At 33.6% G+C, this 26,803-nt stretch overlaps 1 long non-coding RNA gene across 1 annotated transcript in view; it reads left to right on the forward strand.

The window, feature by feature from the left end:
- Positions 1-1,336: 1,336 nt before the first annotated feature.
- Positions 1,337-26,803, forward strand: part of LOC103673027 — a 375,685-nt gene continuing 350,218 nt past the window's right edge. Inside the window, exons 1-2 of the long non-coding RNA XR_571284.2 lie at positions 1,337-1,644; positions 6,259-6,369. This is a non-coding gene — a long non-coding RNA (uncharacterized LOC103673027). The remainder of the gene's footprint in view (positions 1,645-6,258; positions 6,370-26,803) is intronic.

Consider the following 26,803-nt stretch of genomic DNA (forward strand, 5'->3'; position numbering starts at 1 on the left):
GGTGAGCATAAGGATTTAACTACTTCATGCTTATGAACACTTTGACCAAGATCAGTCCCTGTTTTCACTATTATTGTTTTTGTTCATTTGTATTTCTGTCCCCCCATTAGACTGTGAAGCTCTTGAAGACAGTAATTGTCTTTTAATTTTTCAGAATTTAAGAATAATATTCAAAATTTAGACAGGTCAGTTATCTATTTTTCATGTGGGACAATGCTCCAAATTCAAATATATTCATGATGCAAATATTCTTAATATGTTCAATATATTTAATTAATTTTTTGATAAGTTATAGCCATTGTCAGTGACAATTTTAGAGATTTCTCTAGAAATCAGTCACTTTAAAATAAATGCATTATCTATGAATGATCAGATGGACTTAATTCAAATTTGGGGAATAATTTGGAACTATTAAGAGTTATTACAATAAGTTTTGACTTGACATGAACATAATTCCAGAAAAAAATTAAATTAGAAAGCCTTTCATTTTATAAAGACTTATATATGCCTTTCTAAAATATCAAATAATATCCCTAATGCTTACATGATTTATAGGTATCTTTAGTGAATCCACTGTCTCACTCAGAGATCTGATACTTTTATTGCATAAGCCACCCATGAAAGTGATTTAATGCTTCAGCAGGTTTTGAATGTTTTTAAATGATTCTCCAAATTTGGCAAGACCTACTTGTCCATCTGTAGATTAATTCCTCTGTGCAAAGTGCATTGTTCACATGTGGGCCATAATGTGCACACAAATATTCAACTTAATTAGAACTCTCAGAATCTTTGAAATTAGAGACACCAGGAAAGCATTAATTAGAGTCAAATAAGATTTAGAATATCTGGTGTCAGTTAGCTCAAACTGTTCCTGGTGTTGCCACCATATATATTGTACTAAGTTAACCTGCAACTGCGGAGACCACCATCGCAATTAGGGTGATTGGGAAGCTTTGTACTGACCCCTAGTTCACATGCTCAGGTATTCTAATTTGATTATTCTGGGGAGGAGCCCACGCCTGAGTAGTGAGTGCGTCTAATGTGCACCCCAGGTTAAGCCTGTTGATGTAGATGAGCTGTACTCCAAGTTCAGACTCCAAGCCCAATGCCCACCTTCCTCAAAAATTTTAAGGTAGGCAGAATTTGTAAAATGTCCCCCCAGGGTATCCCACTCTGATCCCTAGAAACCGAGAATGCATTGACAAATCACTTTGTGATTACGTTCCATCTTATGGCACAGGTGACTTTAAGAAAAGCAGAATATCCTGTAGGCTTGCTCTAATCACGTGAGCCCTTAAAAGCCGAGAACTATCTCCAACTGGTAACAGAAGGAGGAGTCAAGAGATTCAAAGAGCAAGATTGATTTAATGTGCTGTTGGCTTTGAGGAAGGAAGAAGCACTATAAAAAGGAACGCTGGCTGATAGCCTTTAGAAACTGAGAGTACCCCTTGACGGAGAGCTAGTGAGAAAAGCGGGACCTCAGTCCTACAACTCAGGAGCTGGAGTCTACCAACAACTTGAATGAGATTGGAAGCAAATTCTTCTTCAAATACTCCAGATAAGAACCTAGCCTGGCTGAGACCCTGAATTTGGGTTTGTGAGATCCGAAGCAGAGAACAGTCAAGCTCGCTGACCTACAGAAATGTGAGTTAATAAATGCTTGTTGTTTTAAATCACTCAGTTAGTGCTAATTTGTTACTCAGCAATGAAAAATAAAAACACTAATGTAGACCTCCAAGAAATACTTTAAAACAGATCCTTAGTTCACTTATTCCAGTTTTCATAAAATCAGTGCTCAAAACTTAAGTTCGGGAGTTACATCTCTTCAGCTATCCTATATCTCAATAATGATGTTCAGCCACTACCTCCCAAATAATTCTATATTTCACTTTAACTGAGTTCATCACCCCCACATGAAGGAACTCGTATTTCTTCTTTCGTAACTGAAAACTGTTTCTTCCTTAGAGACGCCATTTCCTTCTCCGCCCCCCAAGTGAGGCTTTGTGTTATTGCTTCTAGCTCAATTATTTACCACTTTCTAGAAAAACAAAAATCACCAGAACAATAAAACAACAAATCAACAAAGGCCGCCAGAACAATAAAATATAAAGCTTTGTGACCCGTGCCTTGTTTAGACCCTCTCCCCCCACCAATCTTTCCCTCATTCCAAATAATTAACATCTGCTAGTTTATTAGAAACGGCCTCTCTTCCACAAAAGACATCGGTCAGTTCTTTGAATGGCTTCTTATGTTATATGGATAACTTTTCTTCTGATAACTTTGTCCCACTGTTTCTTAACGTCCTGATTTGTGGACAGCTTGCTTTTTTTTTTTTTTTTTAATGCCTCTTCAACAGAAACTTGATTCCCTTGCTGCTATTCTAATTTCTAAAATTGTCAATTCAAATATATGTCTCTCTTGGGAAAAAAATTTGACTTCTTTAATCAAAAGGAAAATCATAAAAAATTTTTCCTTTTCATCAGGACACCGAGTTCATGGATTGTTCTGTCAATCCTTTCTTCGTGTCTTATCCAGGAAAAAGTTTATAGGACATTCATCCGTTAGCAACCTAAATTACCTTGCCTTGCATAGCAAAAACACTGTGGAAGAATCTGTTTATTTCTGTGCTTTGTTATATATAGTCAGAAATAAAGGATATTTTTCAAGCATAATAAATGCAAAGTCAAAACCTTAAATATAACTGCGACAGTTTGGCACTTTATTGTATAGTGCATACTACTAAAATTTTGTGTTCAAATTTAATTCCTTAGCTTGCCAAAATAATTACTTATACATTTTTGCATTATTTATAAATACCTACACTTGTTCCACTGGGTCCTCTCCATGCAGGTTTAAGATGAGAGTGCCTTCTACCAATCTCCGTATGTCTACAATTTATTATCTGGTACCATACAGGAGGTGTTTCTCCAAATACTTGAGGTGACTGTTTTAAACTCTACAGTAGATTACAGTTCTTATTGGCACCTCAAGAATTTAAAATTCAGTACTTTCAGTCGTACATTCAATACCTCCATTTCCCTCACAGAAGATCCCCTACCTTAAAAATACCAAACAATATTGACCACACATCTTCTTCCCATTATAGAAGAATTTATTCTTTCATTAACTTCCCTGATACCCCCTGATCTGATTTCAATCTGATTTATAGTCTTAGTAAGGTTTGTATTTAGTATTTCATAAGAGTTCTTTGCTTGACTTATTCGGAATATTTGCAGCAAAACTCTTGCTTCTATTGGATTCCCTTACAAAGTTTTCCTGATTTTCCTGCTATCACTATGGTCAAACTCTGTCGTCTTTGGTATCACAAGTTCATTTATTCAGGCATTAATGTTTAGGTTCTTTGAGACTTTGCCTTGAACTTTCTTCTCAATGTATACAATTTCTCCTAGGTAGGTTCATTTACTTGGGTAAACACCCAAATCTAAACAACTCTCATTTTATATCTCTAGCTCTGGCATCTTCTCTGAGCCCTGAACGTTGATCAATCCCAAGCACAATATTGGGAAACTAAATTTAACCGTTTCTACCCCTTCAACCTAATTCATTACTTAGGCTATTGATATTCCTCCTAATAATCTCTCCTATTTACCCACCTCCTTAATTCTACATATTTTCTGCCCTAATATCGTTATCCATCATTTCCTTTCTACCTTTTTTTCCTGGTTTAACAAAACCTTTCTTGATCGATCTAGAAGCTAAGTTTGGCCTTATGCCAGTTTGTTTTTTATTCCTTTCATAAATAAATTTTTCTCTTCCAAGATACATTGTTTTACATATAGTGGCCATTTTATTTTGAGATTTTTTGAAATCTTAGGTTAATATTCTGTACAGATTAGAATTAAAGTTATTCAGATTTTAACTTAATTTTTATTAGAACAACTCTAATTAGATATTCTTTTAAGCATTTAAATTCAGCTTATAAGTTATATCATTATATTTACAAATCTAATGAAGAAAACTATTTTATCTTATTCATGTTTGCTTACCTCAAGTTAAGCAGATTAAAGTTCTTTAGATAATTCTTAATTGACAACTTACATTTTCTCATAGTTCAAACTTTAAAATTTAATATATTGAATTTTCTTTCAAACAGTTCAATTTTGTATGATATGCTAGTAAAACTATTGTAGTGGTTAAACATCTCTTAAGCTTAATACACTGAATTTATAAATACATTGAATTTAAAGTTTAAATAGTTCAATACTATTTACGGACTAATCACATTAATTATCTTATGCATTTCAAGTTCAAATCTTAAAAAAAATACAAATCTTAAAAAGTACAACTGAAAGTACTGAATTTTAAATTCTTGAGGTGCCAATAAGAACTGTAATCTACTGTAGAGTTTAAAACAGTCACCTCAAGTATTTGGAGAAACACCTCCTGTGTTGTACCAGATAATAAATTGTAGACATACGGAGATTGGTAGAAGGCATTCTCATCTTAAACCTGCATGGAGGGGACCCAGTGGAACATTAAAATATGAAAACTAAAAGGGCTGCCTGGGTGGCTTAGTTGGTTAAGCATCCAACTCTTTAGTTTGGCTCAGTTCATGATGTCAGGGTCATGAAATGCAGCCTCCTGTGAGGGCTCTGCACTCAGCATGGAGTCTGTTTGAGATTCCCTCTGTCTTCCTCTGCCCCTTCCTCTGCTCATGTGCTTGTTATAAATCAATCAATCTTTAAAAAAATCTGAAACGTAATGTATCAGATCCTCTAAATTTACTAAGTTACTATTATGTTGTATAACAAATTTAAACAGATTCCTCTTGAATACAAAATTGCTAACACTATGGGAATGATTTATTTTGTTATCCTGTTTACTAATAAGGTTTCCTGGGATTAAAAGTATATAAGTAAAGAACTTGATCATTTCAAGGGAGCAGAGATTGTCACCCTAAGAAAAGGGGGGCTTGTTAATCAGCTAGCTAGCCAGATAGTGTGATGCACTTATTAGGCTTCAAAAATGCATATTTTCACAGTTATTCTAACATTTCTGCGTAAGCAGGGGTATGTCAAGCATATATTTTCAAAAAGGGTTGATTTCAAAACTACTGTCTGAGTTCAATTTGCATCATTGCCTATTTCTTCTGACTGATTTATCTAAAATTTCATTCCGAAATCATAATAAATTCCTTCACTTAACTCTTAATTACCAGTTTAATTATTTAAAAAATGTTTAATGAAAATATTCTTAAAAATCATGCATGCATTACCCAATTTCAGCAATATTCTGTTCTTTTATCTATTCCGCATTACCACTTCCCCAACTTTTATATGTTATTTTTGTTGTTGTTTTTAATCATTTTAAAGCAAAATACTTCATATTTGAATTGGATTATTATTTCTCCCTTTTGGCCAGCCATGACTCCACCCTTAAAGATATTTAAATGATATGTAAATATTTTCTGAATTTTCTTATCATTCTGGTTTGGGATTAAAACAGCAAAGTCATGACAATGATGTCCCACTCCAACCCAGTAAATCTCCTATTCTCATTACCATGTCACCGTAAGTCCTCAACCCTGTTTTGTCTTACTGCTTATTTGGATTATAGTTTGACCAGTTCTTTGTGGTGAGATAAAGTTTGAAGGTCATGGAAGTAGTGGCAATTCAAACATCAGTAAAAGCTGTTTCTATGCTTCTGCTGTGGTGATGGAAAAGAAAGCAAACAAACAAACAAAAAAACAAAACAAACTAACCCTAGGCTGACTCCTGAGAAGTTTTCAGCCAGTAGCAATTTTCTACCAGCCTCTTCTACTCCTTTCTGAGTATTGGAAACACCTCAGGCTACAGCATAGAACCCCTCCAGGCAGGCACTGATAAGATTTGTATCAGTGTATATTAGAAGTTCATATAAATGGAATAAAAAATGTGCACTCTTAATAGTATAAATATTTAAGGTTAACACCATGCAAGTATTTTTATAGTGTTTGCAGGTTTTTGTTTATTAATAATGGGAACATCTTTAAAGTTTCTTTTCCTCTTTAGGGACACAGACAATATGTAGTAAATCATCAAAATGATTCTTTTTTATTACTCAAAAAAAGGAAGACAGAAAAAATGTGCACTATTTTGTCTGGTCTCTTTCACTAACAAAATTATTTGAAATTCTCTCATTGTAGCACATATCAATAGCTCATTACTTTAAAAAATTATGAATACTAATACATTCTGTGGGTTTACCACATTTGTTTATTCATTAACTTGATGAAGGACATCTGATTTTTCTCCCCAGATTTTACAAATAAAGATGCTATCAACATTCATGTTCAAGCTTTTGTTTGAATATATGTCTTCATTTCCATTGGGTAATACCTGGAAGTGAACTGTCTGGATCATATACTAGGTAAGAATATGACTTTTAAGACAATACCAAACAAATTTTCAAAGTGGTCGCACTACTTTACATTCCTATCACCGTGTATAAGAATTTTAATTCCTCCACATCGTACCTACCAATAGATCAGTCGTCTTTAAATTTTATCATTCCAATAGATCTGTAGTAGTCTCACATTATGAATTATTTTCCATTTCCTTAATAACTAGTGCTATTGAGTTCTTCATGCATTTATTTGCCATCATCTGTACTAAAATGGCTGGTCACATCTTTTGGCTGTATTTTTTTATTGGATTATTTTGGAGTATACTTTATATATTCTGATATGCTTTAGATATGCTTTACAAATATCTTCTCCCTTTGTGTGGTTTATCTTTATATAGTCTTAACATTAACTTTTAAGTAGTAGAAGTTCTTAATCTTATGAGATCCAATTTAATAATTTGTTTTTTATAAATAATGCTTTTGGTGTCATAACTAAAAAAAAAATCTGTGTAAACCAGGGTTATAAAAATGTTCTCTTAAAATGCTCTTTAGATTCAAAGGTGTTCTCTAGAAATTGTATAGGTTTAATTTAATACTTAGGTCTATGATATTTTGAGTTAATTCTTGTCGATGTTGTGAAGGATGGATCCAAGTTTCCTTTTTTTGCATATGGCTATCTACATGTTCCAGTGTGATTTGCAGACATTTCTCCTCCGAATTGCCTTTATACCTTTCACGGACATCAATTTTCTGTATGTGTGGGACTATTTCAGGACACCCAGGTCTGATTCATTATTCTATTTGCTTACCTTTATGCCACTCTATTTAGATCATTGTAGCATTAAAATAAGTCTTGAAATTAGGTAGAAAAATCAAATTTGTTCTATTTCAGAGTTGTTTTACTTATTCTAACTTATTTGAATTTCTTTATGAATTTTAGAATATACTGCCAACTTTTTTTTTTTAAATGACCGTTTGGATATTAAATAGTAGTACATCGAATCTAATTATTAATTTGCAGAGATTAGATATTATAAAATATTGAGTGTTCACACCCATTCAGCCCATCCCTCACCCACCTCCTCTCTACCAACAACCATCAGTTTTTTCTGTATAGTTAAGTGTCTGTTTCATGGTTTGCCTCTCCCCGCCCCCAATGTTCTTCTGTTTTGTTTCCTAAATTCCACATATCAGTGAAATCATATGGTATTTGTCTTTCTCTGACTGACTTATTTTGCTTAGCATGATGTCCTGTAGCTCCATGCACGTCATTGAAAATAGCAAGATTTCATTTTTACGGCTGAGTAATATTCCAGTGTGTGTGTGTGTGTGCGCGTGTGGTATTTTTTAAAATTTCATTTTCAAATTTTTTGTTACTAGTATAAAGAAATGCAAGTGATTTTTGCATATTGATATCTTGCATCCAGCAACCTTGTTAAATCTACTCACTCCAGTAACTTTTTTTTTATAGATTTCAATGAACTTTCTACATTGATAATTATGTCACTTGTGAATAAAAACAGTTTTACTTCTTTTCAATCAGGATGCATTTTATTCTTTTTTCTTTCTTCAGTGCCCTAACTAGAGCTTCTAGTGCAAGGGTAAATAGAATTAAAAAGAGTAAACATGCTGGGTCATGTTCTTAATTTGAGAGAGAAAGCAATCCGTTTTTCATGATTTAATATAAGAGCTATACAGGTTGAGGAACTTCCTTCTAAGTTTGCTGAGAGGTTTATGAGGACTAGAATTTTGAATTCTGTGTGTGTGTGTGTGTGTGTGTGTGTGTGTGTATGTATGTATGTATGTTGAGATGACAATGTGGTGCATTTTAAACGTCTTAACATGGAGTTATGGACTAATTCTGTCCCCCAAAAATTTCATATGTGGAGGTCCTAACCCCAGTATCTTAGAATGTGACTGTGTTTGGAAATGGGGCCTTTAGAGAGGTGATTAAGTTAAAATGAGGCATGAGGGTGGGCCCTTATGCCATCTGATTGGTGTCTTCATAAGGCAAAGAGAGTGGAACACTGAGAAAAAAACACGAATACCTATGCAGAGAGGAAAGGCCGTGAGGACACAGTGACAAGTGGCTAACTGCAAGCCGAACAGAAAAGTCTCAAAGGAAACCAAACGTGCTGACACTTTGATCATAGTTGTCCAATCTCCAGAGCTCTGAGAAAATGAATGTCTGTATTTAGACCTCCATGTCTTGTATTTTGATATGGTGGTCTTAGCAAACGAATACAAATGATGAATTACAATGATTGGTTTTTTTAATACTTTATTTGTTTTACAGCATTTTTAAGTTTACAATAAAATTGAGAGGGAAGTGCAGATATTTCCCATACATCCTTGTCAAAGGTGTAGCTTCCCTGTTATCAACATCAGTGGTACTTAAAACAGACAAAAAAACCAAATTCCATAGTTTACCTTAGGGTTTACTCTTGGTGTTGTATAGTCTATGGACTTGGACAGATGTATGACATATATTTATTATAAAATCACACAGAGTAGTTTCACTGCCCTAAAAAGACCCTGTGCTCTGCCTATCCATCCTTCTCACTACTCCAACTCCTGGCAAACATAGATATTTTTACTGTCTCCATAGCCTAGCCTTTTCCAGAATGTCATATAGTTGGTATTATACAGAATATAGGCTTTTCAGATTGGCTTCTTTCTCCTGTAATATGCATGTAAGTTTCTTCCATGTCTTTTTAAGACTTGATGAGTCCTTTCTTCTTAGTGCAAATCATGTTCTATGGTCCGGATGTACGACAGTTTATTTATCCATTCGCCTACAGAAGGACTTCTTGGTTGTTTCCAAGTTTGGGAAATCATAAATAAAGCTGTTACAAACATCCATGCAGAGGTTTTTGTGTGGACGTAGGTTTTCAGCTCCTTTGGGTAATTGTCAAGGAGTATGATTGCTGAATTGTATGAAAAGAGTCTATGTAGCTTTTTTGAGAAACTGCCACAGTCTTCCAGAGTGGCTGTACCATTTCGTATTCCCACCAGCAATGCGTGAGCGTTCTTACATTCTTATTGCACCACATCCTTGTCAGCAATTGCTTTTGTCAGTGCTCTGGTGTTGACCATTTTCATAGGCATGTAGCGGCAGAGCTTCTTTTAGTTTGCATTTTCCTGATGAGATGAGATATGGAGCAGCTTTTCATATGCATTTTGCCATCTGTACATCTTTGTTGGTGAGGTGTCTGTTACGGTCTTTAGCTCACATTTTTAAAGATTTATTTATTTGGGATAGACACAGAGAGAGAGAATGAGTTGGAGGGGGGAGGAGCAGAGGGAGAGGAAGAAGCAGGCTCTCCACTGAGCAGGGAGCTCGATGCAGAGCTTGATCCCAGGACCCTGTGATCATGACCTGATGTGAAGGCAGACACTTAACTGACTGAGTCACCCACGCACCCCATTTAGCCCGTTTTTTAATGGATTTTTTTCTTAAGATTATTTACTCATTTATTTGTCAGAGAACACAAGCAGGGGGAGCAGCTGGCACAGGGGTAAGCAAGCTCCCTGCTGAGCAGAGAGCCCAGGGCGGGGCTCGATCTGAGGAGCCTGGGATCATGACCTGAGCTGAAGGCAGTAGCTTAACTGAGCCACTCAGGTGTCCCTTTAATGGAATTTTTGTTTTTTTATTGTTTGAGTTGTAAGATATAAATATGTATTATATATTTAATTATGGGTAACATTCCTTTATTAGACATGTCTTTTGCAAAGATTTTTCTCCCACTCTTTGGCTTGCCCTCTTATTCTTTTGACATTGTCTTTCACAGAGCAGAGTTTTTAATTTTAATTGTACCTTAGCAGTTATTATTATTTTTTTAATACATTGTGTCTTGGGTGTTTTATCTAAAAAGGCATCACCACATGCATGGTCATCTAAGTTTCCTCTTAGATTATCTTCTAAAAGTTTTATAGTTTTGCATTTTACAAATGCAAATCTATGATCCATTTTGAGTTAATTTTTGTGAAAGATATAAGGGCTATGTCTAGATTCATTTACTACATTTTTTTTTTTTTTTTGCTTGTGGTTGTCCAGTTGTCACAGCACCATTTGTTGAGGAGCATATATTTATTCTATTGCATTTCCTTTGCTCTTTTGTCAACGATCAGATGACTGTATTTGTGGGGCTCTATGTCCAGGCTTTCTATTCTGTTCCATTCATCTTTTTTATTCTTTTCACTAGTACTACACTGCTTTGATTACTGTCACTTTATAGTGAGTCTTGATCTCAGGGGACATCGGTCTTCCGACTTTGTTCTTCACCTTCAATAATATGCTGGCTATTCTGTTTTTTTGCCTTTACATATAAACTTTAGAATCGGTATATCCATGAAATAATTTGCTGGGATTTTGATTGACATTGTATTGAATTTGTAGAGCAATTTGGAAAGAACTGATCTTGACAGTATTATGTTCCTGCCCATGAAGATGAAATTTCTCTCCGTTTATTTATTCTTTGATTTCATTCATCAGAATTTTATAGTTTTCCTCATCCAGATCTTGTCCATATTTTGTTAGTTATACCTAAGTATTTTATTTTGGGGAGAGTGCTCATGTAAATGGTATTTTTTTAAATTTCAAATTCCACTTACTCATTGCTGGTATATAGAAGAGCAATTGATATAAGTATAACCTTATATCCTGTAACCTTGCCATAATCGCTTACTAGTAGTAGCTTTTTGTTGTGTTGTCATTGATTTTTTAATTTCTACATAGACAATTATGTCATCTGCAAAGATAAACTGTTTTAAGTCTTCCTTTATCACCTTATTTCATTAGCAGGGATGTCCAGTGCAATGTTGAAAAGGAGTGGTGAAAAGTGACATCTTTGCCTTGTACCTGATATTAATGAGAAAACTTCAAGTTTCTCACTGTTAACTATGATGTTTGCTGTAGGCTTTTTGTAGATAGTCTTCAAGTTGAGAAAGCTTTTCACTATTCCTAGTGTACTGGGTTTTTATCATGAATGAATGTAAGATTTTTTTTTTTCATTAAAACAAAAAAAGTTTCTTACATGGTTGATGGTCTGGATAACGAAATGATACTGTCATAAATCAAACCGTTAAAGAATGATTCAGAACACCACAAAATGAAAAGTGAAGCCATGAGATAGAGTTTACAAATACATAGGAAATAAAAAGCATTGTGAGGTAGGTATTGATTCTGTTTGTCTTGGCTACAAGATGTAGACCCTTCACCCATTTTAGATCATCAAATTCAACAACTGAGTTTCAGTCCTTCACTTGACCAATGCTGATCACAGTTTAGGATTGTGTCTTCATTCTCTGAAGAGGTATCCCCCAACACCCACTGTTTCCACGGATTCCTTGCGCCCAGAGCCTATTCCCTCAATGTGCAATTTTCTGACTGGTTGTTAGTAAGATTCTGGAGATTTGGGGCCAGGTTTATTTATAAAATTAAGGTTTTCTTCTTTTTTTAATTTATGTGATGGACTAATTAATTTTTGAATGCTGAACTGTCCCTTAAGTAAATCCCACTTAGTTGTGGTATATAAATCCTTTTATACTTTCATGGATTTGATTTGCTGATATTTTGTTGAGGAGCTTTACATTATGTTCATGAGAGATACTGGTTTGTAGTTTTCTTGTAACGTCTTTTTCTGATTTTGGCATTAATGTTATTCTGCTCTCATTGAACAAGTTAGAAAATAATCCTTCTGCTGCTTCTGTCCTCTCGTAGAGATTGTATTGAACTGGTATAATTTCCTCCTTAAATGTTTGGTAGAATTAAAAAAATGAACATAGTATTGTACCTGGGCCTGATGCTTTCCGTTTTGGAAGGTAATTAATTATGTACTCAATTTTTTTAATAGATTGAGGCCTATTCAGATTATATTTTTCTTTGAGTTTTGGCAGATGGTGACTTTCAAACAATAGGTGCTTTTTATCTAGATTATCACAGTTGAAGGCATAGCTATTCATAATATTTCTTTATTAGTCTTTTAATGTCCATGGGATCTGCAGCGATGTTCTCCTTCATTTGAGAGTTTTTATCCTCTGTTTCCCCCTTAATCTGGCTAGATTTATCAATATTTTTGGTCTCTTAAAAGAACCAGCTTTACTTTCATTGATTTTCTGTATTACTTTTCTGTTTTTCAGTTTCACTATTTCTCCTTTAGTTCTTTTTTTTACCCCTGTTAGCTTTTTTTGAATTGAATTTGCTCTACTTTTTTCTGGTTTTCTCAGGTGGAAATTTAAGTTATTGATATTAGACATTTTCCAATATATGCATTCAGTGCTATAAATTTTCCTCAAAATTGCACATCCCACAAATTATAAATTGTGTTTTCATGTAGTTCAAAAAACTTTTAATTTTTAATTATTTTTAACTTCTCATGAGATTTTTCTCTTTGATCCATGTGTTGTTTAGAAGCATATTGTTTAATCTCCACATATTTTGGGATTTTCCAGTTAATTCTATTATACTAATGTAATTCCACAGTGATATAAAAGTAGGCATTGTATGATTTCTATTCTGAAATTTACTAAGGTGTGTTTTCCTGCCCAGAATATGGTCTGTACTAGTGAATGTTCCATGTGAGCTTGAGGAACAATGTGTATTCTGCAGTTGTTGGATGAAGTACTCTATAAATATCAATTTTATCCAGTTGGTTGATACTGTTAACTTCAACTATGTCTTTACTGATTTTTCTGCCTGCTGGATCTGTCCATTTCGGAGAGAGGGAGTATTGAAGTTTCCAACTATGATAGTTGATTCATGTGTTTTTACTTGCAGTTTTTTTCATATTTTTCCTCATGTAGCTTAATGCTCTGTTGTTAGGTACAAACATGTTAGATATGTTTATGTCTTCTTGGAGAATTCCTGATTTTTTTAAATGTAAAAATTATTTACATTTTGAGATAAAATCCACTTGGTCATGATGCAGTCATTTTTACATTGTTGGACTTGTTATTTTGTAATTTATTGTGTTTATATTCATGAAATATTTGTCTGTAATTTTCTTGTACTGTTGCTGTATGGTTTTGGCATCATGCCAATGCTGAATTAGGGAAAACTTAATATCAACTACATATTAGATAATTCACATATTTTAAGTATGTTGTATTTTGATTATATTAGAAAATGTCTTTAGAATTGCATAGTAAACTCCTTAATGATGAAGTATTATGTAATATTTGCTTTAAAATCAGTAAAATAATGGTAAGGCTTACATTGCAATTAAAAACTTTTTCATCAAAAAGAACTTCTATTGAATGGGATTTCATTTTACTGTCTTGTTTGGAAATTAATATTTTTTATCCCTAAACGCACTAAGAAATGAGTCATTGTAATAGTTCAGCTTCAGGAAAAGACACACACTACAATATACCCAGCATAGCAGTCTCTGGTTAAAAAATACCACATGGGACAAATTTGAATTGTGTACCATATTAGCATGGACACAAAATGTTCTGCTTTGTATATTTACACCAACTGAAAGGGATGGACAGGTGGCATCTTCTTTAAATTCCTAGTCCATTTTCTATGTGTACCATTTCCATGCATTATAAAATATTCTTGTTCAGCCTTTATTTTGCTCTAAGTGTAGTTTTCTGTGCTAAACTTTTTTTTTCTTGAGTTCATTTTAAGTGCAAAAACTGTGAGTCCTTTTTTGGCTTAAAAATATAGAAAATGGCTTATAATTAAATAATGCATCTCTTAAATGATCTCATAAACGTCCTCCACTCATCATTATCTTATTATTCTTCTCCTCCTTTGAGTGGGATGAACCTTTACATTATGATTTATCTACAAATCGCTGAATTTTTCAGTTATTGCTTACTACTTGTGTAAACTACTTTATTTAATTGTTATACTTTTCAATTTGTGATATTGTTTGGATACCATAGTTTAGATAGTACTCATAATATTTTCAGTTAATTTTTTCCTGAAAATAGTAAAATAATTGTTATGGCTTTCCCAGTTTCCCAACAGTGAGACTGGTAATTTGTGCTTATTTATTAGCACATATATTTATTTAATTTTTGTTATTGCTATTGTGAAGGGAATAATTTTCCATAACGGCTTCTAACAGTTTATTGCTAGCATAAAGAAAACTAATCATTTAATTCATACTAAAAAAAACCCCACCATTTTTAATTAAATTTTATGGTTAATTATTTTCTAAATTATAAACCTGAAAAAAAACATTAAAAGCATTCTTTAACTTTTCAGCAATTACAATAAAGTTTAGACATTCTTAAAGTACAATGATGAATCAATAACAAAAATAGTACAGTTAGGTACAAAAATGAACCCAGAATACTTCTTAGAAGAAATTTAAGTAGTTACTAAAATTCTCACTTATTTAATGCTTAAAGAAGTGCTCGTGTTAAATTTCATATACATATTGATGTGTGGTATAACAAAATAGATACTAACTTTCATATTGACAATTTAGATTGGTATAGCTTTTCTAAAAAGCAATTTGGCAATACAGATCAGGTACCTTTAAAAGTTTATGTCCTATGGTGTGGTAATTCTTCCATTTATAGGAGTCACTTCTATGAGAAGAAAATGAGAAATGAATAAATGATTTGTTTCTACCATTACTTATAATGGCATTGTTTATATTACTTTTAATAAAACCAATTGTATGTAATGGATTATTCACTCATTAAAATCATATTATTAGTAATATTTAGTGAACTAATTATACGTTGATGACTTACATGCTGTGATATAATACAAACCCACATAGACATATGCAAGTTTGCATATTAAAATATTACTACACAAGACAGTTATAAAGATGCTTGCCTAGGACTTAGATCTGTTATTATAGATGTCTCCATACCAATATTTTACTAGTGTTGGCCTGTCAATAAAGTAAACTATGAGAACATTCTATTATTTTAATGGGCTATGAAATTCTTCAGGTAGATCTGATATGTATAATTAGATCTTACTACAAATCCATATTACAAATACATTTTATTGGAATCTGCTTGCTTAATTGTTTACAGATGTAAATTTTTCTGTCTAGGAGTATACCAATTTCAAATTTTATAAAGTAGGGCATTGACATTTTTATATTGGTTAGACAGATGTCCTATTTCATTTTAAAGTCACACAGTGCCTTCAGAATTTCCTGCTTTGTATGGGTTTACAATTATAAAGGGTGTCTTGCAATATTTAGCGATGACAGCTCTTCTATTGTAAAATTTAATCTATCTGGGAAGGTTCTGTGTTTTTTTTCCTCCATATATGTTTTTCTATTCTTTCTTTAAAAAGGTTACCAAATTTGTATTCAACATCATGTTTCCAATGGAATTAAAATTCTTACTATGGAAAATGACCTTCCTTCACAAATCCATTCATTAGAGTAGCCCTGTATTGCTAAGGAGATCTCTAATTTCCCATTTTAGTATAATAATAATGATTTTAAAAACTTATTTTTCTTAGGGTTAAGGTGCTCTTAGATACAGAGTACTTTTCTAACAAAAACATGTAAATGAGGACCTTAATATGTATAATTAATACTATAGTAATTTAGCATCATATTAATAGCTCAAGCCAATTTTTAAACAGCACAAAACTACTAACTATACAGAACCAATATAGAGAATGTTTTTGTGTTTATCACTCTAAGAAATAGAACTTGATTTATTTTCTGTTTCCTAGGGCTCTACATAAGTCAACCTCCTAGAAAAACAACCATGTGTTCTTTTACAGTGAAATGTCCATTTCAGTTCATTAAAGTCTATTTTCACCACTACATTGAAGAGGCAAAATAAAATCATTGTCATTTTTATGAAACTTTTTCTAAGTGTTTCCCTTAGACATATTTAGTATAAAATTATAATACGTAATAGTTTAAGTATATGCAAAAACAATTATTAATTACTAAATATGTATTATGTGTTAGACACCCAACTCAGAACTTTATTTTTAACTGAGTGTTTAGGATAACACTATTTTATAGTTTCACCAGAGACCCTCAAGACAGAGTAACTATTAGCCTATCAGCACATTAATGTTAGCATATTAAAGTAAAAGAATTTGCCAAACTAAAAGTGTAAAAGGGTAAGGAGTCTCATTGCCTTCTAAAAACATTTCTTAAATCACCCCACTTAGTCTTTTAGACTTTTAATTTTGTTAAGAGGATAAGGGTCACCAAATCCAGATAGAGGCACTTAGCAGACTCTTGAAGTGTGATGAGAATCCTTTACCCTTGTCTGAAACCTAGAGAAGGGGCCTCACTAAAACCCTCAGAGTTTGACATGTAGTTCCTGGCTCTTGGGGGACTCATGTGCTGGTGTCAGACATGCCTAAGCTAAAGACTGTGTACCTGTGGTGCACACCTTTTTTGAGCCAAAATTCTCCAAGAGCTTGTTTGGATAGGAGATGGAAGAAGGGTGCTTGGGCGGCTCAGTCAGTTAAGCGTCTGACTTGATTTCAGCTCAGTTCTCAGGGTCGAGAAGTTGAGCTCTGCTAAGTCTGTGCTAAGTATGGAGCCTGATTAAGATTCCCTCTTTCCCTCTGCCCTCCCCCAACTTGCACATGCATCTGTGCGCTCTCTCTCTCTCTCTGTGTCTGTTTTTAAGGGGGAGGGGAGAAATGCAAGGTAGGAAAGTAGAGAAAAAGTGCCAGTGTATCCTTACCTCATGGTAGGCAACTTACCTGGAGCAGTCTAAGCAAGGGAAGAAGAGAAAATTTGCTTGGAATGAAGTTTTACGTTTTAATTGCTTACTGGATGGAGAAATTAACTATTGAACAAATGCACTTTTTAATACTGGAGGAACCAAATAATTTTTAAGTACCTAAGAGTTATCCTAAATGAAGTCACCTGCTCTAGTTTCCCTCCAAAAGGAGCATGTGGAGAGATGAATGAACTGTAGGGGAAATGTTTTTTTTGTATATAACCAATAAGTATCACTATTTATAAATCATATTTTTTCTCTTCTTACCAGGCATTCACCATAAATAGTAAATGTAATTATCCCCCTTTAATAAATGAGAAAATTGAGGCTCAGAATAATTAAATAATTAAGGATACATAATCAGCAAAGATAGAAAAGATTCTGATTCAGTACCCAAGACAAACAGACAGTTTTGGACATTTTATTAGATTTACATAAGTGCTTTGCATTTGAAATTTCTTCTTTTTAACTGTAAGGAAGATTGTAGAGTGCAAGTACAGGGGAAGGCTATAAATAGACACCGCTATATCTCTGAAATGTGTCATATCAGGCATTGTGAAACATGGAGACATAGACAAGAGGTGGATATGTCCTTCTGTCTGTCTATATATCTATCATCTATCTATTACTTTCCTTATTCTGAAAGTGATTAGGTAAGAGCCAGTACTTTACTCAAAAATATAATCCTACAAATTAAAAACTCCTAGGCATTAATTTTTAATCAAAATTTATTTAAAACAAAAGATTTCTTATAAAAATCAGGGTTAAAATAAAATAAATTTTTAAAAACAATTCTATTTTAGATAGGCACATTTAATCTAGTTTTTCAGAATACTGTCTTTGTTGTTGTTGTTTTTTCTTTTGGAGGCCTAGGGGCTCTAATTCCATATGGTCAAAAAACGTTTTCAGTTTATTCATCCTTGTCAACATTCAGTGTAGTGTGCATTATCTTAATTTCGTCAAAATTGCGTGTATCCTTGTGGAGTTTTTAATTTAAAATGGGGAAAAAATCTTTCCATAGTGAATTTTTACTACATAAGTCCAATTTGACTTTAAAACAGTGCACTAAGTTTAACACTGAGATACTCCTACATACTAGTGGATATAGTTTTAAGAGTCACTAAAAGTAATAAGGTTTGTTTCATTCTGGCTGTTTCGAATTTGGAGATAACTGTGTTAAGGCAAAAATCCAACTGTCTGAATAAATAAGGGAAGCATGTGGGGGATGCAGCTGCTCTACCAAGCAGTTGCTATTTTTGTCTTGGTTTCAGAAGGACCAAGTTAGCTATATATTATAAATCTCATTGAAGGGGGCATTTGGTGTGAAAAAAAAAATTTGTTTCTTCATCTGAGTAGTTAAATGGATGAGTATAAATATATTTTTTATTTATAAATGTTTTTATATATATTTTCATGCATTTTTTTATGAGGATGTCATGTTTCACAATGGGAAAAAAACAAATAAGTTTTTAATTGATGGAGAACCATCACGATACTAGGGAAAAAAATGGACCTGTGAAAGCAATTTGAGGGGAAATGGTAGAAAATAATGAACAATGATAAAATGATAAACAAAGAACCATTAAAGAATGTTATCCCAAAATAAGAATACCATGTTCTTTCAACTTCTTAACCAGAGTCTGGTGAAGATAGTCAAGGCTTATTATATAAATGATATCTATGTTATCAGTAGAAATGTCATATATAAAAGCCCCAAACATGTATTTTTTAAGGCAGTATCTGCACAAAGTCATTTTACATATAAAACTTCACAATTGGGGCACCTGGGACGGCTCATTTGGTTAAGTGTCCAACTCTTGATTTAGGCTCAGGTCATGATCTCAGGGTCGTGAGATTGAGCCCCGGGTCTGGCTCCATGTTGAGTATGAAGTCTGCTTGAGATTCTCTTTCCCTCTGCCCCTCTCCCTGCACCCCCACTCTCTCTCTCTCTCAAATAAAAATAAAATCTTATAAAAAACTTTACTATTTGCTAATACAATTAACTACTTATATTTGTAAGATGCCACAAAGTTTTTGTCCTTAAAATAAGTCTGCACTTCTAAAAACTATACCTATATATAAATTAAGTACATTAAATATAAGCACACAAGTCAATATTCATGATCAAATTCTATGCTGTTTCTCATAATTTCTAATTTTTATCAATACAATTTATATGGTGATTTTAGATACATAATATATAATTATGTAATGAATTTTATAGTATTGGCATATTTTTATGCTTGTAAAACTCTTATCGGTTGTCTTATTTAGATTTTCAGAGGTTAACTTTCAATGAAAAATATTTTATATCATTTTAGATATTATACTTTCTACTACCGAGGATCCCAGATTCCATGTGATTCTTTAACATTGACACAATACTAATATTGTCTTTTATTGTTTATCACTTGCAGTGATATTGTTTGAGGTGATATTTGTAAACAAATCTATATGCATTCTGTTCATAAGTAAGAAATGCATTGTATGTTATATTGGAAAATAATCAGTGTAGGGTATTTAGGGCTAATGATAGTATAGTGCAGAATGACCAATCTGATGGTACGGAAATTATTTGGTAAATAATACATTCACCAACCAGAAGTAAAGAAAGATTAATATGATCAATGCTTTAATTCACATAGATAATAATAGTGATTATCATAATATTGAATGCTTATTCTGGGCAACAGTAATTCCAATTTTACCTCAATTCTGAAATAATTTGAATAGAAGCTCCTGCAGCAAAGCAGGAGAAATGTAGCTGGCTACCAGACAGAACCCCAACGTGGCAGTAATGGTTAGATTGCTACTATCCAAATTACTCTGAGCCAAAATAAACTCTGTCAGAATAAGTCTGTCTCCTGTGGGCAGACTGATGCATAGCTTAACATACACAAACCAATATAAAAAAGATAAAATCTGATAAATTAATAAGACCACTAACAAGAAATTAACAAGAAAAGACCATTAATGAAGACCAAGAATCTATTAGTTCTTTCTCTATCAACAAACCAAATGAGAGGTTAAATTAAAAACAAAGTTGAGCAAAAAATTTGGATTATGGGAGTTGGTTTCATGCTTTTTTATAGGCTTTGATGTATAGCAGTAGATAAAAGTACATCATTTTTAAAAAATATAATGTATTAGCAAATTTGAGGTGTAACAGTGCCAACAGATCAGGAGACAATTGCCACTGAAAAGACATTTTACTACCCCCAGTTCCCATAAGGAGAGGGCACACCACACTATATAGGGCCACATTCGAAAACAGGTTGGTGGCAGGCAGAGGATGGGGGAAACTGGGTAAGAGTGTTTACTATAGTTTACATAGGAATGAACAAGTGAGGCAGGTAAACGGATTTAAGATGGGCTCATTTCAATAATTTCAGTGGTCTCTGGGCCATAGGAACTGTTCCAAGTTGTCTGGTACCAGGGCCCTAGGATGATCAAGGCAGGTATATTTCACACCAAAGTGTGAAATCCTGACAAGGAAAGTGGGTGAAAAAGTAGGGACTCTAGTTTGGTTGGTTTGTATTTGAAAAGCATGCACCCAAGAGGAGGATACTTCTTGGTGAGGGGAGTGACAAGGCAGGCATAATGCTAAGACAGGATGACTCAGACGTATTATTGGGTTGTGCAGAGCAAGACATGTCCGACTTGTGCCTGTTGGGTAGGTACCAAGTTTAAAGAAGATAGAAACATGGTTAATACAAGCTACAGAGTTGGCATGAATTCGTTACTCCTGTTTCTATTTCTGCTCCACCCCTTGGGGAAAAAAAAAAGATTTCTTTAAAAAAAAGTTTCCATGTTTAAAGGTAGACTTAGACTCTTTTGTTTTAAGTCCTCTCTGATACATTACATCAATTTTACAACTTAGTTATCAAAAGGCAGCTCTCTAGGTTAAATAATTTGCCCAGAGTAAGTGATAGTGATTCAGGCCAGATACAATCAATCCCAAAGATTATTGCATTTCGTATAATTGCTCTTCTTATGGAAGTGTATTTTTTATGCTCTCTTAATCACTTGTCAAATGTTCATAAATTTCAGGTATAAGCAATATTGAATATCTTTTATTTTGATTCTTGATAAGAATTCCAAAGACACCTTCTTGACATTGTTTCTCACATAGACTTATTCTGATTTATCAAAACAAACAAACAAAAACCCTATGGTGTATTAAATCTGAAAAGGGGCATATCATCTGGAGATGTGAGACCTGAGGAGCATTAGTGTTCAGCTAGCTCACTATGGTGGTTTTTTTGTTTGTTTTTTACTTTGTTTTGCGGTGTTTACGCTTTTTTTTTTTTTTTTTTTTTTTTTTTTTTTTTTGGTGCTACCACGGAATCACTATTGAGACTCAGGCTGTTGCATTATCATGAGTAATTCTCTAGAACAACACTAGATCCGGCTATCCAACACCTGCAGTGAGTTCATAAATTAACTCAACTGAGTACATTTGTTCAAGCAATATGTATCGAAATATCTGGGTTCTTTTGTGATTCATCCTTAGACAAAAACTGTTAGAATAAGCCTTCCCCCATAAAAACCATATTCTGGGCCTTTTTTTCACCCCCTGGGGATACATTTCTTCTTTCTGTAAAGAAATTTTATTTTGGGTCTTTCACTGGTTGGTATCTAGTATTTTTTCTAAGCTACTCTGAGGTGCCTGATACTAATTTTAGATCTCACTGGAAAATGGAATATTTGGCAGTTTGTTCTAAAGTTAGAGATACAATTACCATACAACCCCAAAATTCCACTCTTAGTTACTTACCATAAAAATGAAACCTCTAACTATAAAAAGTTGTATAGAAGAGCTTATAGCAGCTCTATTCATCATAGTCAAAAAAAATAGAACTAATACAGTGCACATTAACAAGTAAAATTGATTAAATACTGGGGTGGTGGTGGTAATTAAAATGAAAAGAAACAATCTCACCAAAACATGTGACACCATGAATTCATCTCAAGTGTATTTTGTTGAGCAATAGAGACTATACTGTAAAAGTAAATTTATATGAATTTCCGGAACAGGCAAAATTAATCCGTAGTGAACAGAAACAGATCAGTTTTTGCCTAGGCCAGAGAGGAGGCATGAAAATTGCCTGAAAATAAATACAGAACATTTTGGGTGATAAAGCGTTCTATTTTGATATTGGTGGTAGTCACATGGGTGTATAGATTTGTTAAAATATACTGAAGTATACCCTTAAAATGGACACCTTGATTTTCTATAACTTATACTTCAAAAAAATCAGTTTAAAACAATTTAACAATTGAAAACATGAATTCTGGAAAATAAGTATTAGCTAATTTGGATGTTAAGTGAATCAAAATTTTAAAATAATATATTAAAACCCTAAATAGATTTTATAAACTGTTTCTATTACTGGAAAATAATATTTAAAGGAGCTCTTCTTGATTATTGAATATATAAAACAAACCTCAGTTTCTATGGTCATACTGACCACTACTGAAATATCAGAGTTAAGTATACATAAAATGGGTTAAGTTGTGCGGTTAAAACACATTTACATCCCCACTACATTTGTATTCATTTTTCCGCTATATAACTAAAACAAAATAAATTTCCAAAATAACTCGCTTTCACACTTAAAGGCTAAACCTAAACAATTTATTTTATTTTCTAATTGATCTTCATTTACTGTGGACATTTGTCAGCTTTCATTTTTTAGTTGAAAATGATGCTCTATGAATTCCAATTTATTTACCCAGAATTCATTTCTAAATATATGGTAATTAGGAGCTAAACTCTCAACAATTTAATTTTAAAAATAATTATAAAAACCTTTCTCTTTCCTGCTCTATTTTTCAGCAAGATATATTCATAGCTTTTGGAAAATACTGTACTATGAATTAGATCTTAGTATATTTGGCAGAAGTAATTTAAAGATACCTAAGAATTTTCAAGGAACATATTTCCTAAAGAAGCTTTTAAAGATATATTTTTATTTTCTTCTCTAAATTTTGCTACAAAACCTATGCCAATTTTATAGTTTCTTGATAGTAAAACCAAGTTAATGATAACATAAACCTGAAACACCAAGCTTGGGAAATAAAACACATTTCACATAAAGTATATTCAAATTGTATTTATACAGTTTAACATTAATACATTTTTGCATTCTAGTTCAAACAAGGTTTAAATAGTAGTGGTGTTTTTCAAATAAGTAGTCTTTGTGAGAGATACTACTGGTGCTGTGTAACTGGCAGTTATTTCTTGAAGACAAAGCATTAAGTGGTACTCAATTGGAATATCATCAGGCCAATAATTAAATCTCACAGCTAATTTAGGTTAATTGGGGTAAACATAAGTTTGAAGTATGCAATATGTTAAAAGTAGCATTGTGTCCTTATTTCAAATAACAAGTGCAAACAAATGGCTAACAGCTTCTTGACACAGTATTCTGACAGATACCCAACTTTAGTGAACACTAAATATTTATATAAAATAATACATTACTCATATGCAAATGAAAATCACTAAGAACTAGAAAACTGTCTCTTTCCTAGTTTAAATATTTCTCCTGCTGTATCATATACATTAACTTTTTAAGCACACCTATTTTTAACTATGCATACTCAATCTGTTTCTATATTATCACATATCTTTAATTTATGGAATCCAAATCAACTGGGGACTTATCCTAGCCCTATGATTTCAGTTCAATGCAACTTTTAATGAAATCACTCCTCTCATCAAATTATACAAATTTATCCAGAGACTGATAGCTGAATGAAAATATATTTAAATAGATATTCAATAAGGTTAAATAATTCCTAATTTATAATTAGACTTAGATTTGCAGGAAATAGTTTTGACTACAAGGTTCGGTTTCTATTGAAGCCAGAAAATCTTTTTCTTCATTTTTGGTAATTTAGAAATATCTGTATCTGTTTATATGTCTATATCCACTCATATAAGGTATCCCAAAGTAATTATTATCTACTAGCTAGGATAATGTTTAAATTTCAGTATTTAGAGGGCAAATATGCTTCTAAAACCAAGATAAATTATTAAAAAGAGTTTATTGGGTCACAGTATTATATTTTTTAAAGATTTATGTATTTATTTTAGAGAGTGAGCACAGTGGGGAGGAGCAGAGGGAGAGGGAGAGCGAGAATCTCAAGCAGACTCCCGCCGAGTGTGGAGTCTGTCTCAGGGCTAGATTCCATAGGCCTGAGATCATAACCAGAGCCAGAATCAAGAGTTGGATCGTTAACCAACAGAACCACCCGCTAATATTTTTTTATTTAAAAAGTATTCTGTATGAAGTACAATTCTTGTTCTTGTTACAGCAGCAATTTTAAGGTTAATGGACAATGGCAATACTTTTTTCTCTATTGACAGATGAAAAGAAATAACATTAGGTCTGAAATATTCCCTCCCTTCCCACACACACTGTATTTCTTTCTTGTGGATCACTTTTAATTTTTCCATACGTATTGGTATTACACTTATTCTGAGTGTTTTATATGTAGAAATGTGTGAGCTGACATTTAACCTGGCTCTTGGAAGCAGGTGTATTTCTAACACCTGTGAAGTCTTTCAGAGGAAGAGATATCTATAATGTCCTTTCCGTCTGAAGCTGCAATCTGACACCCTCTCTTGGGAAAATGATCGTACTATATCCTGGGAGAAAGATGTGGCCAGGTTCTTAGCAGGAAATATTTCTTCTAGATATTAGTATACCTGCAGAATTTTTCCTCAGTGATAGGGAGCTAGTCATCCAGTTATTTAGCTTTTGACAAGGCATCTTAAAAGACTAGAATATCAGCTAAGAGACTAGTATAACAGCCTGGGCTCAATCACTAATTTAAATAAGGGAAGTTTAATATAAAGAATGATTAAATCGTGATAGAATAACTATGAAGATGGAAAGAAATTCTCAAGAGTATCCTAAATCTGAGGGAAGAGTTCCTAAAGAAGGAACTTGGAAGGGGTTTCAGACCTCATGCAGGAATATGTGATGGCAGCCCTCTGGATGATGGAACTGTTTACTGGAGAACTGGTTCATAATTATAGGAACAGGCAGAGAAAACCCTCCAGGGCTCAGGTGAGCCAAGGCTTATGGGTGGTATGCAGAGGGAGTGAAGGGGCTGCAGCATATCCCAGGCTCAGGACACAGGAATATTTCAGGATGTCATTAGGTAGACCCCAAGAAACAAAAGCTCCAGGGCACAGGCCTCTGAGATAGATGGGCCTGCAAGAGTGTGTTCAGGCAGTGTTGCAGGTGCTATGGGAACTGGGAGTTTGAAGGACCTCACTCTGCAGGAGGCTAGTGCACTTTTATGTGAGGCTTTGGCCATGGAGGGTCCAGGACATTGTGTAGGATGAAGGTCAAGAGGAGGTCTTGCTGAAAGACTGGTGCCTATAGGGCCCCCAAAGTGCACACATGTGAAGCTGATGAGAGGTTGGCAGGAGTGGGAACCTGGTCTCCAATCTCTCTTAATCCCTCCCCTTACCTCCTCCTCCTCTTTTCCTTCTTTCTTTCCTTTTCTCTTTTTCTTTCTTTCTTTCTTTCTTTCTTTCTTTCTTTCTTTCTTTCTTTCTTTCTTTCTTTCTTCCTTCCTTCCTTCCTTCCTTCCTTCCTTCCTTCCTTCCTTCCTTCCTTCCTTCCTTTCTTTCTTTTCTTTCTTTCTTTCTCTCCCCCCCCACCGTTATCTATCTATCTATCTATCTATCTATCTATCTATCTCCTTATCTTCCTCCATTTTAACCGATTATCACAACCACTGAGCTCCCTTTCCAGGATTATGCTAGAGCCTCCTGGATTTGTTTCTAAAACTTTGAGCCCACAGACAAGATTTCATTCGACATCAGGAATTTAATTGTTCTGAGATGAAAGGAGGCAGCAAATCTCAGAGGCAGTGGCTGTGGATGTTTCCCTGCCCTTCAAAAGTGTTAGGAAATCCAAATGTGGCATGGAAGCAGAAACCATGGAAAGCTGAGGCAATGGAGTTGTTAGTAGTAAGTTAGGTAGATGAAATATCAGATTTCTTCAATTTTCATGATATCAAATAAACCCTGGCATTCTGATGTGGCCCTGGGAGAATGAGGATGGTCTCATCAATAACCAAGATAAAATAATTCAAAAACCTGGCAGAAAAGTGGGTTTTGAGTCAAAACTATTCTGACTGAAAAGAAATGAAGTTATATTCTTTGCATACCTAAATTTTGTGTACTGAGTTTTATACATACTCTGTCTTTATAAACATCTGTACTCTGTGATATGTGAGGTGGGAATCCTTAACACTTGTGAAGACACGTTTATTTATCCATCTATTTCCTGAGTTCCTTTTCTTGGGATGTTATATATAATTGAGGAATAAAAATCCAAATAATATAAGACTCTCAAGGTGATTACAATATTAAAGGGAAAATATTAAGTCAGAAAATTTTATATATGTGTGTGTATATAAATATACAAATAACACATAAATATATGTACATATGTTATATGTTACATGCACACAAAACTCAAGGTCTCTGGATCGAGGACATAGTTTATTCCTCACAACAAAATTAAAGCATCTCATGTCAGATCCCATGTCCCTGTCCCCATAGGTGGATGGCATAAGGGCCAGTTGTTTTCTGTATGTACAGTGAGGTGCATCACATGAGGGAAATCCAAGATCGTTGGAGACAGTTTTTATAAGGGTGCTGGCACATCTGTTTATCCTCCTTTCCACTGAGACAGAGACAGGGTAAATCACCTGTGGGGAGAGATGAGACCCATCTACAGGC

This window comes from Ursus maritimus, unplaced genomic scaffold, assembly GCF_017311325.1.
Source record: "Ursus maritimus isolate PB19 unplaced genomic scaffold, ASM1731132v1 scaffold_4, whole genome shotgun sequence".
Lineage (NCBI taxonomy): Eukaryota > Metazoa > Chordata > Mammalia > Carnivora > Ursidae > Ursus > Ursus maritimus.